The 19,693-nt window shown below is 34.6% G+C and overlaps 1 long non-coding RNA gene across 1 annotated transcript in view; it reads right to left on the reverse strand.

The window, feature by feature from the left end:
* Positions 1-11,907, reverse strand: part of LOC150106470 (uncharacterized) — a 63,350-nt gene extending 51,443 nt beyond the window's left edge. Inside the window, exon 1 of the long non-coding RNA XR_016548307.1 lies at positions 11,769-11,907. This is a non-coding gene — a long non-coding RNA (uncharacterized LOC150106470). The remainder of the gene's footprint in view (positions 1-11,768) is intronic.
* Positions 11,908-19,693: the final 7,786 nt, after the last annotated feature.

A 19,693-nucleotide genomic window follows, 5' to 3' on the forward strand; every position in this document is an offset into this window, starting at 1 on the left:
GTCAAAATAAAAATAAAATAAAAGATAAACAAAGTCACTAATTATTTCCCGTTTTAGCTTAATTTCTTTCAAGTTATCAGAGAAAAAAAATTCACTTTTCCTTTCATTTCTTTGTAAAATGTTATGTACTTTGAGAAGACAAATCGTGTTGTGTGTCAGTGGATTGAAATAAACTGTTCACAGAAAGCGATTTACAGTAATGAACATTTTCTTACATCGATTTAAAATTTGACAGCTTTGCACATTCAGTTTTTGAGAACTAAAACAAAATAGAGGAATGCATAAATAATTATAAATAGTAACTAAAACTATAAATACGTAAATAATAAACTCGATAACAGAATAGCAAAATAATAATAATAATAAAATAAAACTTATATAATAATAATATAAACATATAATAGTAAAAATAAACATAATATAACGTGGTACGCATTATTTTAAGGACGCTGAATCAAAAATCTTGCTCAATTTTTCCGTTAATTCTTTAAAATCAGGAGAATTAATTACTAAGTCTGCAGTTCTGGGCACAATCTCAATGCGAGATATATCAGTTGTGAGCTGAGAACTATCTCTGTTATCTTCTGCAGTATATATTTGATTTTCTTCCCTCCTTTTGAAATTTCTGGAATTATTTTCTTTAAATTTCAAATAATACTCAATCATGTCCATAATAGGTTTAGGCACAGATTGATCAGTCATATCAGTCGGTAATATTTTGCCATGAATATAGTTCACTTGACCGATTTTTGATATGGCAGCCTTTCTTGTGTGGATGAGTTATTATAAGGGGTTCTCGAAGTCCTTGTTATTCCGGGTTATTTCCATTAGACTCTTCAAAGGTTTCAATATGGGGAAGGTCCAGAATCTGTTTTTTATGATTCAGTTGTTCTGCATTCTGAACATCCACAAACTCGCGAAAACTATCCATTTGATGAGAGCTCTTTTTATTTTGAGAAGCTACTGCAGGCGGGATTTCAATAACATTTCTGTGGAATTATTTTTCTATTTCTATTACTGGAATCTCACCAGAGAAGGACATTACATAAGTTGTAGTTTTTGATATTTCCCTTGTAATATTACCATCTGATGGGGAATACAAACCAGAAGGTTCATCATCAATATCCTCATCAAGTAGATTTGAGTAGGCTTCCATATCATCAAGAGCTTCGATTTCGTTCTCCTCTTCCTTCTCTCTCATTTCATCATTTATCAACTCAAAATATGGAGATTCTTCTTTAGTTTGTCTCTTGGGTGCTGAACGTACACTTGTAATTGAACTATGGTTAGCCGTGCTGTTATCACCAGGACTAGAAGTAGTAGCGGTGTTGCTAATAACGGTACTATTTAACGTACTAATGAGGGTGGTGGTGGTGTTGCTAATATTCTCTGAAGTTACAGAATCAGAAGTACCAAAGTTAGCCTGTCTGGCGGAAAGCCTTGTGTCATCTATACTGGGAGACTCATTTAAAGAAAAAATTTAAAGAAAAAGACGAAAGTTTTTCGTCCTTTTGAGGACGAAAGTCCTCAAAAGACTTTCGTAAGTCACAACGTGACTTACGAAAGTCTTTTGAGGACTCTTCTTTCCGATCAGATGGATATTTTCTTAATTTTTGAATTTCCTTTGCATTCAGTGTCCATATCTCACAGCCATATGTCAGTATAGGAAGAATACGCTTCTTAAAACCTTTCTCTTCAGGCATAATGGTAGTTGGCTTTTGAATATTGAATGCAATTTTCCAAATGCTTTCCACCCAAGCATCGTGCGCCTTTTAATTTCGTCCATGATATTTTGTTCCATTGATATCTGTTGTCCTAAGTATAAGTAATGATCTATTTGTTTAACTTCCTCATTACTGATTTTTATTATTTCTGGTTGGACATAGCTATTGAACATAACTTGGGTCTTCTCTAGGTTTATCTTCAGGCCAGCTGTTTGGTAGCAATTTGGAGTTCATGGATGCGCAGTTGAAGTAAATCTAATCCTTATAATAATATCATACAAAAATATCACTGGGCCTTCCGTTCTTTAGATTCAGTATTCACATTATGTGTTACTTCTTTTCTTCATTTAATAAAAATTTATAAGAATCCTTTTTGTCTTTTAATCAAGATAGTTTTACTCCCATAGAAACATGAATCTGTTGATTCAAATTTATTGCTTTACGGTACAATTTAATTTTATTTAATTGAATATCTCTCCGATGCAATTTTGTCTCACAATTAGTGGTGAAATTCAAGTAAATGGCTTTCCCATATATGCGTAGAATTTAACTGAAACACTATCTCCTTACCATGGATTATTAAGACTTGGCCGAGTGTTTAGAGTATCCGCTCCCCAACTAAAAGGCTTCGATTCGAATCCCGCCAAGGGCGTGGATGTTTTTGATTGTCTTGCTTACCCTTTACCTTATGTACTGCTGTGTGCTGGCGCAATATGACCTTTGATGTGTTTGCGCCATAAAACCGAAATCCATTCACGAAAGGTTACAATTACAAACCCACGTAGGAGTTGAATGCTTTAGATACCAAACACGGAATATTTTTAAGCCACTTCGGTCAAACCCATAGAGTTATGCAATCTGTCTCTTTATTGTACCACAATTATACGAATAAAATCCCTAAAATAAGCACGCGTATTTCTCTACTTTTATGTAAATAAACGATCTATTAATAAAATCTAAAAAAGTTGGATAGGATATAGAAAAGACTTATTAATTTTAGGTAGAATAAAATTGATTTAGTTTTTTTTTTATATGTATGCAATTGGAAAGCATAGTATGAAAATACCTTAATATTTTCATATTTTATTCCTTTCTATATATTACTATACGTGATTGCAGTAATATTTCTGTATATTATAATGTAAAAGCAATTCCCTTATATGTTAATATAATCACATGCTTACAAGGCATGTCTGGAAATAGCGTGTTTATTATATTCGAAAAACTTTCTAACAGTTGCAGATTTAATATTGTCTTTACACATAAAGATGTGATATATCAGTTATGTTTAATCAAATTCTACATTTGGGAGGATGTTTTTTTTTTTTTTTTACTTTTATGTTGCTCTCACCCTATGAAGGATTATAAACCTATAATATGTTAGTACTGTAGGTGGGCAAAATACTTTTGTTTTTATTTATTTAACATAATGCAGAAACTGATGTAGAGAGCAAATATAGAACTTTTTCAAACCACTTCAACCACACCTCTTCCAATAAGCGGGGAAGTAAACTTTTTTTTTCTCCCACCTAAAGACAATTACAAATATTCACGCTAAATTTTTATTGTAATCTAAACAAGAGTCAAAGCACATTTTTTGAATAACTCGTAATATTGCTTTTACTAATTTAATTTAATTCCTTTATGAATACAATAAAATAGCTATAAAATACAAGTATTAAAATATTTATAAGAATGATTTTTTTGCTCTTTTCACATATTACTATAAGGTTTCACTCTTATAGTAATATGGGAAGGACGTTTATTAAAAAAGTTTCGTGTACATCGTCATGCCAATTTCAATCTAATTAAAAAAATCATAAATAAAAATACCCAAAACGAGGGGTTCCAAAACCTAGAGCAAATCAAGGCTGTGTGTGTATGTGTGTGGGGGGTCTCTCAAGTGAAGAGTCGCTGATATTCTTTTTTGAGGAGTTCGAGAGTAGTTGTCGTGGAATGTTTCATAGGTATGCTGTTCCAGGGAAAAGAGATAGATTGACTCTCCATCATACAACCTTTCCAAATATCTGGCAAAATCTCTCAAATGTTTTTCCGGTATGTCATCGTCCTTTATTAAAAACTACGCGGATTTCGTATCATGTATAAAAGATTTAATTATTAAGGAATGTGAAATCATGGCTAATTTTGATCTGGTCTCTTATTTACCAATGTTCTTGCGGAAGAAGTTCTTGTACTACTTAAAGATAAATTATCTAAAACGTTCATCGCCTTACTTACTCATTGTATCAACTCAGGCTACTTCAAATTTCAGGATACCATCTATAACAGAATCATGGTCTTGCAATGAGTAATCCGTTGTCTCCTGTACTTGCTAACATCTATCTAGAAGATCTGGAAGAATGAAAGCCATTTCTTTCATTGACGACAATGTATTGTGGTCAATGACGTGACGAAAATATATTGACGACATTTTTCTGATTTGGAGTCATGGTCGTGAATCTCTCCTGAACTTCCTTGAACATCTAAATAGTCAACACCCAAACGTAAAATTTACGGCTGAGTATGACGCTAATGATTCTCTTCCTTTTTTGGACGTCAAACTGACCCGTTCCTCAGAAAAACTTAAAATCTCGATTTACAGAAAACCTACCCACACCAACAGATATCTACACGGTAAATCTCACCATTATCCTCTTCAAAGGTTTGGAATCATTTCTACTCCAGGACATTGTGCTCGCTCTCTTCTTTATGATGAGATAGAACTTAATAAAGAACTCAATTTTCTCAGGTCTACTTTTCAACTAAATGGTTATTCTCAAAAAACCTACTGATAAATTCCTATTAAATCCTCCCGGTCGCCATAATGAAGAGACCAATAGTGTAAAAGGTCATATTTTTATACTATACATAAACTCTGTCTCACCCAAATTAGCCAAGGTTCTTAGGAAATACAACATAAGAACTTTATTTATTCCTCTTCCAAAAATCCGCTCCCTAGTGAGCCATCTGAAACCTAGACATCATAATCTTACATATCCTGGTATTTACCAGATCTGGTGCAACTGTGACATACTTTACTTTGGCCAAACAGAGAAGCCAATCGAGTTACGCATTGAAGAGCACAAGAGAGACGTCACTTACAAGAGAACGCGAGCCAGTGCTTTATCTAGTCATGTTCCATTCTCGGCTAATTGTAATGAAGAAAACCCTAGCCATACAGCCCTATGGGACGTCTAATAACATTTTCCATTGCCATGATGAATTAGAAAGGAAGACAATAGATTCAAAGGAAATCATTCTCAACCCCCCTACATCTCAACAACAACAACCGGAATTACAACTTTTCAGAGTGACATTGTGCTGTGCTCAAATACTGGCGTTCATGAGATGTTATACGCATGATTACGCCCAACAATGAAACCAACGAGGGAACAGTTTTGAATGTACAGACTTCAACGTTTCAACGTTGAAATATATATCCACTAATTTTCCGTGTTGTTTACAGTTATTTCCTCCACGTTTTACTGGTTATTTCTTCTTTTTTAATGTGCACCTGACGAAGGCTGAAACTAGTTGTGTAGTACTAATAAACTTTGTTTTCATTTCTCTCGGTTATATTAGGGTTACCAAGTAATTTTATAAGCTTGGTTATATATACATATAGTTTTTATAGTTTTTAGTTTTTAGCAATTGTTAAGAAACTGTCAATATATATATATATATATTGAATTACAACTTTTCAGAGTGACATTGTGCTGTGGTCAAATACTGGCGTTCATATCATATATATATATATATATATATATATATTGTTTTAGTAATACAGAGCCTTATCAACTTTACCTATAGAAATTACTGCAAGGTGTTTTTATTTTTAATAAGAATCTCTGGAGAGGATATAGATGTATTATATTTTTAACTTGGGGATAATGTATATTAGAGTTACCAAGTAATTTTATAAGCTTAGTTATTTAACTCCTAATTCTATTGCAGCAACTTCTATAGATAAAGTTGATAAGGCTCTGTATTACTAAAACCTTGGTATTTAGGGTCTAGCTACTCACTTGAGGAGACCTCAAAAAAGTTGAAACCGGTCTGGGTAGTGACCCCACCCATAATGCATTGCAACATACATCTTTTAGTGAGATGTGCTTTACATTATGGGAAAATACTAAGAATAGTGATCAGAGCTTTAACCACCTTTACAATGAGTTGCCCTGGTGTTGTACCATCTTCAGACATATATTTGCTTAACAATTGCTAAAAACTTGCGTTTTAGTAAGTCTCTTACACATCTTTCATAAATTTTAAAAATGCGATAATAACAATAATAATAGAATATAAAATTTGTATTTTCATTTATTTATTTTTAATAAACTAGGATCTCTAAATGTTACAAAAATTTTTTTCTGACGTTGTCAAAAACATCCACACGTTCTCCATAATGCAATCAAACTAATAAACAACAGCTAACCGGTGTCATTCTGAGGTAAACGTAATACATGCTTTTGTGGATGAAAGCCCAGATATTAAACCTGAACTGAGATCAACACAAAGAAAAAAAATCATTGATTATAACTACAGCATTTACATGAAATAATTAAAAAAAAATAAATGCTTTAATTCAACATTTGTAAAAATGTATATTACTTATGAATGCGTATGTATATGTATATTGTAAATGAATTAATTATTATACAATGTGTAATGGTAAAAAAATAGACGTTGTCCTCATTACTGAAACTTGCCGAAAATCTGTTTAATTATCATTAATATTATCATAATATTATATGATACAAATACACTGGTGTCCAAAACCTAAGGACGAACACTATTTTTGATGATTGCAAAGCAAATTCAGACGAATCAGCTTGCGGAAATTTGTAAAACTAGCGATTTCGAGTAGAAAGAGTGGTACACATTCAAATTTTTCGAATCGTAAGTTGAGCGGTCAAGTGGTAGCACTCACTAAATAAAATGCAAACGGCTGCGCTAAGCTTATTTGTGTTTGAGGGAGGATCCTTTCGTGACGGAAGAAAGTTGCAAACTTGGATGACTTGTAATGTCTCAAAGACAACATCTAGGTGATTTCATGCGATAAAGAATTATTGGAAAGCTTGAAGAAGGCCGCAGTATTATTGATATAACCAGAGAGTTTGAAATCGCACATAGCGTTGTATTCAGGCTGTGGGCAACGTTTCAAACCAATGGAATGTGTTCCAAACGTTTGCTAAGAAGTCGCCACCGCTTTATCAGGGAGCATAAAGTAATCGTCAGTAAGGATCAGTTTGCAAGTCGGTGCCATTCAATCACAGTTACGCGGATATCTGAACGAACTGGCTAAACGTCGACAACAAGTAGGCCTATACGACCGAAGGGGTGTCCCTTTATCCACAGCTCATGGAAGAGTACGTTTTCAGTGTTCTTGTATCCATAAAAATTGGGAAAGAAATTCGAACGTTGAAATTTGAAATTAGTGCAGCTTAATTACGACTCTTGATAATACTGAAAGTGCCCCGAAGTGGGAATATAAAATGTTAGAAGGTAGCTTAGTAATTGAACAGATGTTCCGTGATATCTCTACTAGCATCGGTAGGATACAAAAGCGAAAAATATATTTGCCTCCGACTTGATCAAGTTTCATGAAACGGACAGCTATCGAAGGATGATTGTAATGCGAAAGGTAAAGGACAAGTTGCCAATGTGAGAAAAACAGATAATGACTAATAGCGAACCAGGATATTAGCTAATAACGCTATAACGTCGATTCCAATAGAGAGATGCACTAGTTTACTAATAGTTGGTGTGCTGAAATCTAATGAAATAAACAATATTCTTTATATACGTTTTGTCTTTATATATGTTTATTTCGAATATTTTGAATCTAGAGAGTTAACTGTGTCTTCAGGCTAGTTTATTCGAATTGGTAAATATCTGTTAATTTAACGTTTGTGAACAATTTCACAGGTAATATAATCGCATATAAAATGAATCGCATTTGTAGGATTATTAGCTGGTCTGGTTGACTGAGAAAATAGGGCTTCCGGTTAGTTGATTGCGAGTTCGAGTCCCGTTACATGTATGGATGCTTGTGAATGTCTTTAAATAAAAGATGAATTTCATCGCAGGTGTGAGACAACATCAAGTCTGAAGAGGCTTGAAAAAGTTGTATGTTTGATTTCTAGACCAGGCTTTCTAGATTAGCTACTCCTTAACCAACTTCCCACTACTAATAGACAATAGGTTTACAGTCTTTTTGTGGGTGAAAATCATATAAACAACAACAACAAAAAAAAATCAGCCAGAAAGCCTTGAATAAGGAAGATGATCCCAATCCACTAAACCTGTTAGGCCTAACAGTCTTCATCGCAAAGTAACTCAAATTTCATAAAATTTATTAATGCAATAAGAGAACGGTTATGACGTTTTGCTAATTTTAAGTTTCTCTAATTCAAGAGTCCTCTAAAGAGATTCAATGATGATTTCTAAGACCGGAACTGGCCTCTCTAGGCCTACCATCCTTGAAAGCATGATGATGATGATGATGATGCTAATGTTTGTATTGGTTGTCTCAACGTTATTACTTCGTTCTAATAAACGTTTTCATGTCTGTCAACTGAATCTCTTAATGCACAGGGTAATCATACATCTCGGCATAATTTTTATGAAAAAAATATATGAAAAAAAAAAACCAGAAAGAGAGAAATATAAAAGAGACAGAGCAGTTGCCGGTCTTATGACTAAGCCTAATCCAAACAATGTGAAAAATACAATACATAAATAAATAAATAAAATATTTAGCCCACCCACGGTAGGAATGCGCTATAGGCTTAAAAACATCTTTCTTGAGTGGGAGCCATATAAAAAAAAATCTGATAACTTTATGATTCTTAATTCATGCTAAGAGACTGTTTTTGTAAACAACAATATGTGACTAGAGATGGCGCTACTGTCTAGTAAGATATTTTTCTGTGTTTATCACTATGCTACCTGATATAGCCGAGTGGCACAAAACTTTGGATATAAGATTATGTTCTCAGGATACCAATTCTTGTATCTGATCTTGTGTAATGAATAGCTAGCAGTTGTATCAAGAACTAAGTCTTAGGAGTTAGAATACATTACAGTATTATTACAAGAAACTTGAATCCATATCTCAATGTGCTTAACAAGAATGATTTATGGAAGCACAAATACAAGGAAGTGATCTCGCTCTTCTGGATGAAGTTGACCTGTCATATCGGGGAGAATTGGTTTACTTCCATGAGTAAACTGTCTTTTGTGGAGTTAAATCCGCAATTCGCCATCACAATTTAGAATTATCCAATTTGATTGAATTCCATTCATGTATGAGGATAAATGAAAAAAGAAGTCAAAGCATTTACTATTTTTTATTAAATTACAAAGATTAAATGATGTACAGCTATAACTGAAGTACAGACACTGATAATTTAGAAATATAAGAAATTAAAATTGTGCACATTTCAATCTGGTAACAATCCCTTAGTAACTTACATTTCTCAATCATATCCCCGCCCCTCTTACTGGTCCTAGCTATTAGTCTATGCAATTTACATTTCTCAATCTGCCTTCATTCTCAACATTACAGAGACCAAAAATCACCTTAGTCAATCGGTTCTGGACCTTCAATATCTCCTCATCTTTTGAAAGCCAGGTGACCAAATCTGCACACAGTAGTCCATAGGAGGCCTGATCAAAGCCTTGTCCGTTGAACCATTACATTCTTACCATAATTCGTTTGCTGTCTTCACTATTCTAGTAATATATCCCCACTTTTTTCAATATCTCCTCATCCTTGTGAAAACAGGCTGACCAAATCTGCACACAGTAGGTCACGGTGGACAGAGTTCCACACTGGGAGAGAAGAGAATCGTAATAAGAAATGGAATGAGTTGTTAAACAAATGTTCCAACATTAAACTAGTTAAAGGTGCGGTATGCAAAGTATTGCAGAGTTAACCATAAAAGGATCTTCAGTGGTAAGTTTAATCAATGGCCAAAGCAATGTAGATGTTCCTGTGCTAAATGATATTTAACACTGATACTCGAATAATGATGTATGATAGGTACCGGCTGTAAATAGGCAGGCAATTGCCTCCTAGAGACAATATATACAGTCAATTGGGTATGTGTAATGGGCAAAGAGTCGTTACCTTCAGAAAATAGTGGATTATAGAGTAGCCACTAAGATTATCCTCGGAAAACGTATGTTGCGTTGGTTAGCTAAATGCAATATGCTTCAGATATAACGTAAAATCGAGGTAAGTAGAAAAACAACTCAATTTTGTGACTAGAAACACATGAACTAAAGACAGGCGAACTGCAGACTTATGAAGTCCAATATACGAGATATAATTGGTCATATAACTGCTTAATACAACCAGGGAGGGCAAGTGAATATTGTCCATGAACTGTGCGTCGAAAATTGTCCGAATGGAGTATAATTAGTAGATGATCATTGGAAGCACACGAATCTAACAACGCACAAGCAGCTGTCTAAAGCAGTCAAAGAAACATCGACATTGAACACTAGAGGACTGAAGAAATGTTACACGGAGTGAAGAACTTTTATGAGGGTGGAGACAGATCCATCATGCTTACTCACGACCATGCTACTGGTAACAGTGTATCATCTGGAGTATGTGTCCCTGGCACTCCTTGATTTCAGTAGAGCGTCATTCTACCCATCTACTAGATGGGTAGAATGACGCACCCTACCTAGATATTGTTGTTGACCAAGTACATCCATTTATGTTAACCATTTATCTTACTTTTTAAGAACATATCCATGTTCTTAAAAAATTCCTTCATAAATGGTAAAAGAACAAAACAATGACTTTATCTTAATGAAGTAGCTTTTCCTTCACTAAGAACGCCGTAGTAGAACCGATTATCAAAAAGGGAAATAAAAATAACTTTAAAAAGTACAGATAAATCTACCTTCTTTGGTATCTTTTCGAAAATATTAGAGAAATTGGTAAAATTCGACTCATGAAATTTTTAGACAAAATGAACTTCTTGTCAAAGAATCAGTTTAGGTTCAGACGAAAGTTTGGCACAGAACATCCGTTCCTGAACTTTAACAAATACAGTTTATACCTCCCTAGATGAACATAAGCTAATATTGGCAATATTTTTCAGATCTGTACAAATCTTCTGGCACTGCATCACATTGAATTTCAATAAAAAATTAGAAATCATTGGAATACGATATACTGCCCTAAACTGGTTCGAAAATTACTAAATTACTTGAATACTAGATCACAAATTGTAAAAATAAACAACAGCAATAGCAGTTCCAAAACGGTAGACTATGACGTATCACAATGATCAGTCTAAGGATCAATTTTATTTTGTACATTTTTACATCAATGACTTCAGCAATCTTAAATCGAACTGTAAAATAAACGCTTTTGCACATAATAATACGGTCCTAAGTTTCTCTACGGACACAGCCTAACCGATGCAAACTATAGTGAATGCTATCTTTTAAAAGTAACAATCAAATAAATGTCCCCAAAACTAAATACACCGTATGTAAAGTTTATCTTGCGAAATACAAGTAAAATGAACTTCACAGCACAATCATTCTTACATAATTGTAGAACAAATTCAAACTGTAACTGTGTGGAAATGGAAAAAAATTCAATGTAATAAATTATTTGGAATTAAAAATTGATTGTAATTTAAGTTGGAAACGCACGTCACCGATTCTGTAAATAAAGTGAAGATTATGTTAAACCGACTTTACTACCTAACAGATTCTTAAACTTAAAAGTGTTAAAAATATTATATTCTTCATGGATTCAAACTACACTACAATAACATGGTGTTTTAAGTTGGAATACAATCTATCGCTAAATTGAAACCTCTAGTTTCGACTCAGAATAAAGTTATTCAAATCTTAACTAGAAACGAATACAAGGATGATTACTGTAATGTGCAATAAATACACCATATTAAACATACTTTCCCTTAGATATTTATACGCTTATACGTTACGGCCATTCTGTTTTAATTTTTAGTATAAACTTCTGATTAATTGTAGCCAATTAAATCTTACCTTTGTTGCACATTAGACGTAGTTACTTCTACTTGGTAATTATTATTATCTTAAAAAAGTTAAAAATTTTTTCGAAATTAAGAAACGAACTCTAAAATTATGATTTAAGTTTAAAATGCGAATGAAAGAAAAACAACTGACTCCAATTTATTATTTTTTGTTCTTATTTTAAAGCATCGAATTTAGAAATTACATTTATGTTGTACCATGATATTCGAGAAACAAAAATGACTTTCGAGAATACATAACTGACACCGACTTGGAGAAATCGTATGGATATTTCCACTAAATAATATCTTTCCTAGAAATTCTTTGTCTTCGCTTGCGTTATTCTTGAAATATTGTCAATATAAACCATACTAAGGTATCAAATTCGACTTGACGACGTGTCTAGTAGTTAGTCGTTCTTGTCGCATCCATAACATACATGTGTAAATTATTCGTGTATATCAGTGAATGTACTACTTACGCTGCTTTCGATGTCGTGTTTTAAACTGTAATTCATTTAAATGCTTTTCTAAGTTTATTTTAAGCCTTTATTTAAACAATCAAAGTCTTTAAAGTGTGTTTGCATATCTATTAGGCATTTAAAACTGTAATTTCACATTTTATGTATTTTCCCTGTGTGCTTGTAGGTCATAAAATCATGAACAGTTTAGTGAGTACTCTCTTTGCGTTTCTAATAGTGAACACGGTGAGTAAAACATTCCTTTGTTGTAAAGTTATTTTGGCGAATAATTGATAAAATGCATTTATAAAATCAGTATGAGAATGCAAGTTTTAAGTTATCATATAAAAGAAAAAGTGCAGGCGGTAAAATAATCAGATTCTAAAAAGATTCTCACACTGTTCCCCCCCCCCCCCCATCCAATAATTATGTGATCTTTAAATATCAAATACAACTTTTGGACAAAAAGAACTAACCAATGCCAAAAATTTATTTTTCTTCCGAAGACGTTTTTGACCTTTCTCTATATAAAGCGTAGCAGGACTTAGAAGGTAAAGTTCCTGGAAAAAGAGGCAGGGGCGTAGACCATCAATGAGATGGATGGATGGCGTCTGTGGAGTGACTGATCTTCAGAGAGTTGAGGCTGCCAGAAAGGCAAACAACAGGACTACATGGCGAAGCCTGGTGTGGCACATCACCGAGCATCGGAGTGACCATACGGCATCTGTAGATGCCCAGTGAACATAGAGAGAGAGAGGGACTTAGAATTATCCTTATGCTTTACTGTGACTATCCCATTCCGAATTGTTATGAAAACTAAATTCAGCATTTTGTGTTCCCTCGTATGCTCGTTCGCCTGGTGCCTACACACTCACAAATCTTCATCATCAATCGTCCGAAGATCTCCAGCCTTCCTGGTAAATCTTTCATTATAATTTAAATATGAAATATTTACAAATGTAAAATAAATATTTCAAAGATACGAGCACACTCAGATAGACTATCTGATCAAAGATATCCAGACACCAGCTTATCCAAACTCTAACTCTGATATGAAAGGCATTAATATAGCAGCAAAGAATGGACTAACTCCATATAATGGAGCCCCAGAAGATTGAAAACTTTCCATTAGATTTGGTACATTGCTGTGGTAATTCCGAGAGATTCGGCTTGGCTCGCAATGGACTTTCTAATTCATCCCATAAGTGTTTGTTGGGTTGAGATCAGGGATCTGTGCAGGATACTTAAGTTCTTCATAACCATATCAATAAATTATTCCTGCGTAGACCTCGCTTCGTGAACGGGGTCATTGTCATGTGGATACAAGAATGGGCCTTCACCAAACGGTTGCCATAAAGTTGCCGATAAGGTCGCCATTGTGCTGTTATTGCTCCGATTTCCGCTCCTCGATGACACCATTACAGTTGATCGAGGCAGTTACAGCAGGGCTGATATTTCAAAGATATCCAGATGATTGCATGACAGGGTTATATATATATATATATATATATATATATATTACTTTCTTTTATAATGGACCGTGGGTGTGATGTGTATAATCACATCTACTGCTGCGAAGGAATGGCGGGGTATTTTGATCAGCTAGTGTACCTTATTATTTCCAAACATTCTACGTTTTTATACCCTAAGTACATTATTTGTTTTCGTATATTTTCAAATATCAGTGTCCTTACTTTGGGTACGGTTGTACTTCGAATTCTGAATGTTCATCGGATCAGTGTTGCATGAGATATCCTCCTGCCGATGGAAAGTGCGTTGCAATGCCAGGCGAAGGTAAGACGCTTCTCTTTGTTTTAATGCCTTTCAATTTGAATTATATATTTAATTCTATTAAACGTCGGAGAATTTACCTCATTTCATGCAAAAGGTCATCAACTACAGTAATTTGCTCTTTTTTGTTAGAATTTAATTACATCTAATTATTTGAAATTCCACTTTTTTTAGAACTATATAACTTTATTCTTAATCGTATTTTAAGATTAATTCATAAATAGAAGAAATTACCAACGTACGTATTTAAATAATATTATTATTGTTCGAAAATATCAAGTGTGTAAAAATGGGAAATGTATGAAGACTGCTGCACTTTATTGTATTTTGGTATTCAATGTATTTTGTGGCATTAGATTAACTGCAAACATAGACTGTGTCATTATCCGTGTTTTAATATAATGGAAATAGCCAAGAACAGCTCAGGATTCCTTGAAACGTGGTCTTTCGTAGATCTTAGACCGTGTTTGTGTGTATGAGTGTGTTGTGGCTCTCAACGAAAAACTAAACAAAATGAAACAAAACTTTTTTTCTTTTATTATTTTTGCATGTAAATCATTAGATGAAAATGGATGAAGTACAGTCTTGTCCGAACTAATAAAATCTTGACACGGGATTTCTTATGAAATGTCTAACCAAATGATTATAATTGCTTAATATAAAACATATTGAAACCCTGTACCATCCATCCATACAGAATGTAAACAGTGTTGCAAAAAGTGTCCGAACTTCCCTCATTTTTTTTTCGATTATTGCCTAATAGTGATAATTAAAGTGTTGTGACAAAGAAGGACAGGATAAGGAATGACTACATCAGCGGGACGGTTAAAGTGGGACCAATTGGCAAGAAGATACAAGAAAGTAGGCTGAGGTGGTTTGGACATGTAGAGAGGAACGGTGAGGAGTATGTTGGTAAACGAGTGGAGTATATGGACTTGGAGGGAAGGAGGAAAAGAGGCAGGCCCAAGCTCAGTGGAGGGATACGGTGACAGAGGATCTTAGGGAGAAAGGATAGAGTCGGAAGGACGCCCTGGACCGGAAAACTTGGAAGAGGAAGGTTAAAGATCGGTGCGTCGACCCCGTTTAACATGGAATAAGGCATTGTGAAAGAAGAAGAAGAAGTGATAATTAAAATCAAAGATTAAAGACAGGGGATGGTCGCTAAGTAACTGTAGTTGAATTTAGAGCTAACGAAGTTCCAGCAAATAATAGTATAAGCGATCATAATGGTCGACTATTATTACGACTGAAGACGCACATGGATAATGTTCGAGGTCAACATGATTAAATTTCTTAAAAAATGAAAATTTAAGGAATTCAATCATAGTTGACCTCGAACATTTCAAAATCATACAAGAAACCTACATGACTGATTGAAAATAAAATACTAAAGAGATAGGAGACTACTGAGCGATCCTCACTTGCTGAAGCAGAAGATTCTCCCAACGAACCAATAATTCAGTATTCAGAGCTGTAAAGGTTTGAACGAAAAGGTTACAAGTTAAACTTCATATCTTTTAATTTCTGTAGAAGGGCTGTTAAGTACTTTCCAAATATTATCCACGACAATACTTGTGTGCTTCAGACCTCGCTGTGATTGGATAGTAGACTTCAAAACATGTACGGAAAATCAGTCCCGATACGATACTCATTTACAAAGCTGATAGACGTGTATACATATGAGGATTACCAGAACATCGTTATTTACTAGATTAGATTGTTGTATATCTTAGGCAATGGAGATATTATGGGGTTCCTTCTCCTGTCTTGGACTGGAATCCAATCCCCCGCCACTTGTCGTAATGCCCGGAGAAATGAAACTCCGAACGCTGTTATACAGACGAGTATATTGGGTTTCTACAAATCTGAATACCCATGAGATCATGCGCCATATCATGGTTCAAGGGCTTTGGCGACATCATTTGAGATAGTTGAAGTGTAAATGGAAGTTTACTCAAAGAGAGCGGATAATCATGACCGGAAATGGGTCAAAGGTATAGTATACATATTTAGGCTAGGAAAAAAAACAACGCGTATGTATTCTGCTGTCCAAAACCTAAGAGCAAACACTATTTCTTAATATTACAACTGAAAATTCAGACGAATCAGCTTGTGGCAATTTGTATTTATAATTAGTATAACTGACAATGTCGAGTAGAAAGAGAGTGTACATTTAAATTTTCGAATCGCACGCAAAGAGGTCACGTGGAAGCACCCCAATGGATAAAAACTTATCCATTGGGATAAATTTTTTTTATCCATTGCGGATAAAAAGGCTGCGCTAAACGATTTGCATTGAACAAAGCCCTCTTTGTGAAGGAATAAAGTTGCAAACTTCGATATCTTGTAATGTCTCAAAGAAAACATGTAAATGATTTTACGCGGTGAAAAATGTTTGGAGAGCTTGAAGAAGGCTGCAGAATTACTGATGTTGTCAGAAAGTTTGGAATCTCACATAGCCTTCTATCCAGTCTCTGGATAGAAGCATTTAAGACCAATGGAGTGTATTCCAGATTACTAAGACGTCGCCTTTTTTCTTACCTTTTCTACTACAGAGCATGAAGACAGAGTTTTGGTTATAACAGCAAAACGTAATCGACTTACCACAACAAGTCAGCTTGCACGTCGGCTCCATTCAAGCACAGGTACGGTATTTCGAGCAACTGTGGTAAGATGTGTGTGACAAGTAAGCCTGTAAGCTGCATCTCTTTATTCACAGTTTATCGTGGAGTACGTGTTCATGAAAACTGGACAAGATATCAATGAGCTACTGCACTCTTTACGCATGAGAGTTGATTTAGTCTTTTCTCCGATTCTAGACGACACCTGATCAGAGTGAAAATGGTATTGCTTTCGCGAGAATGTTCTTGAAAGGATAGATGCACAATTCTGGAATCATTGTGTGAAGAGGCATTATGCTTAATGGACGCACCAAGCTATAGTATCGCAATGAAGTTCTCCAACGTCATGTTCAATTGTTCGGTGGTGCTGTAGGCAATGGATTGATGATTGTAGATGACAGTGAAACACGACATGGCACTTGAACAGCGGAGATACTCATGGAGAGCGAGGATGTTAATCGAACCCAATAGGAAGATGCTTTGCTATTTCGAAATTCCCCTCCAGAGAACAAACAAGATGTTATCCTTATTCTGATGGAGAAGTTGGCCAGTTTGCCCCAAGAACTCCGGAAACACTTGTTCCTAAGCATGGTACGACGTTGCAAGAGCTGCATCGCAGTTCGAGGTGGACATATTCCATACTGAAAATTCTCTCAGCATAGTTTTCTGTAAGCACTGTACATTAATTCCTTAACTACGCTCATTTGAAATTTATAAACGTTTGCCGAAATGGTATTGCAATTTAATTTATCCGAAATGTATAACAGTTTTGTGTAATATAATTTATTAGTATGCTTGCAATAAATCTGCGTCCACATTTGGCTGTAGTTATGAAAATCCTTTCATATACAAGTAAAAATGTTGTTTGTCCTTAGCTTTTGGACAACAGTGTATGATAGTGACCAAGTGACCAAAAGCCAGGTGACCAAATCTGCACACAGTAGTCCATAGGAGGCCTGATCAAAGCCTTGTCCGTTGAACCATTACATTCTTACCATAATTCGTTTGCTGTCTTCACTATTCTAGTAATATATCCCCACTTTTTTCAATATCTCCTCATCCTTGTGAAAACAGGCTGACCAAATCTGCACACAGTAGGTCACGGTGGACAGAGTTCCACACTGGGAGAGAAGAGAATCGTAATAAGAAATGGAATGAGTTGTTAAACAAATGTTCCAACATTAAACTAGTTAAAGGTGCGGTATGCAAAGTATTGCAGAGTTAACCATAAAAGGATCTTCAGTGGTAAGTTTAATCAATGGCCAAAGCAATGTAGATGTTCCTGTGCTAAATGATATTTAACACTGATACTCGAATAATGATGTATGATAGGTACCGGCTGTAAATAGGCAGGCAATTGCCTCCTAGAGACAATATATACAGTCAATTGGGTATGTGTAATGGGCAAAGAGTCGTTACCTTCAGAAAATAGTGGATTATAGAGTAGCCACTAAGATTATCCTCGGAAAACGTATGTTGCGTTGGTTAGCTAAATGCAATATGCTTCAGATATAACGTAAAATCGAGGTAAGTAGAAAAACAACTCAATTTTGTGACTAGAAACACATGAACTAAAGACAGGCGAACTGCAGACTTATGAAGTCCAATATACGAGATATAATTGGTCATATAACTGCTTAATACAACCAGGGAGGGCAAGTGAATATTGTCCATGAACTGTGCGTCGAAAATTGTCCGAATGGAGTATAATTAGTAGATGATCATTGGAAGCACACGAATCTAACAACGCACAAGCAGCTGTCTAAAGCAGTCAAAGAAACATCGACATTGAACACTAGAGGACTGAAGAAATGTTACACGGAGTGAAGAACTTTTATGAGGGTGGAGACAGATCCATCATGCTTACTCACGACCATGCTACTGGTAACAGTGTATCATCTGGAGTATGTGTCCCTGGCACTCCTTGATTTCAGTAGAGCGTCATTCTACCCATCTACTAGATGGGTAGAATGACGCACCCTACCTAGATATTGTTGTTGACCAAGTACATCCATTTATGTTAACCATTTATCTTACTTTTTAAGAACATATCCATGTTCTTAAAAAATTCCTTCATAAATGGTAAAAGAACAAAACAATGACTTTATCTTAATGAAGTAGCTTTTCCTTCACTAAGAACGCCGTAGTAGAACCGATTATCAAAAAGGGAAATAAAAATAACTTTAAAAAGTACAGATAAATCTACCTTCTTTGGTATCTTTTCGAAAATATTAGAGAAATTGGTAAAATTCGACTCATGAAATTTTTAGACAAAATGAACTTCTTGTCAAAGAATCAGTTTAGGTTCAGACGAAAGTTTGGCACAGAACATCCGTTCCTGAACTTTAACAAATACAGTTTATACCTCCCTAGATGAACATAAGCTAATATTGGCAATATTTTTCAGATCTGTACAAATCTTCTGGCACTGCATCACATTGAATTTCAATAAAAAATTAGAAATCATTGGAATACGATATACTGCCCTAAACTGGTTCGAAAATTACTAAATTACTTGAATACTAGATCACAAATTGTAAAAATAAACAACAGCAATAGCAGTTCCAAAACGGTAGACTATGACGTATCACAATGATCAGTCTAAGGATCAATTTTATTTTGTACATTTTTACATCAATGACTTCAGCAATCTTAAATCGAACTGTAAAATAAACGCTTTTGCACATAATAATACGGTCCTAAGTTTCTCTACGGACACAGCCTAACCGATGCAAACTATAGTGAATGCTATCTTTTAAAAGTAACAATCAAATAAATGTCCCCAAAACTAAATACACCGTATGTAAAGTTTATCTTGCGAAATACAAGTAAAATGAACTTCACAGCACAATCATTCTTACATAATTGTAGAACAAATTCAAACTGTAACTGTGTGGAAATGGAAAAAAATTCAATGTAATAAATTATTTGGAATTAAAAATTGATTGTAATTTAAGTTGGAAACGCACGTCACCGATTCTGTAAATAAAGTGAAGATTATGTTAAACCGACTTTACTACCTAACAGATTCTTAAACTTAAAAGTGTTAAAAATATTATATTCTT

The sequence above is a fragment of the Typopeltis vanoorti genome, chromosome 5, assembly GCF_054136105.1.
Source record: "Typopeltis vanoorti isolate ZY-2024b chromosome 5, IOZ_Tvanoo_1.0, whole genome shotgun sequence".
NCBI classification, from domain to species: Eukaryota; Metazoa; Arthropoda; class Arachnida; order Uropygi; family Thelyphonidae; genus Typopeltis; species Typopeltis vanoorti.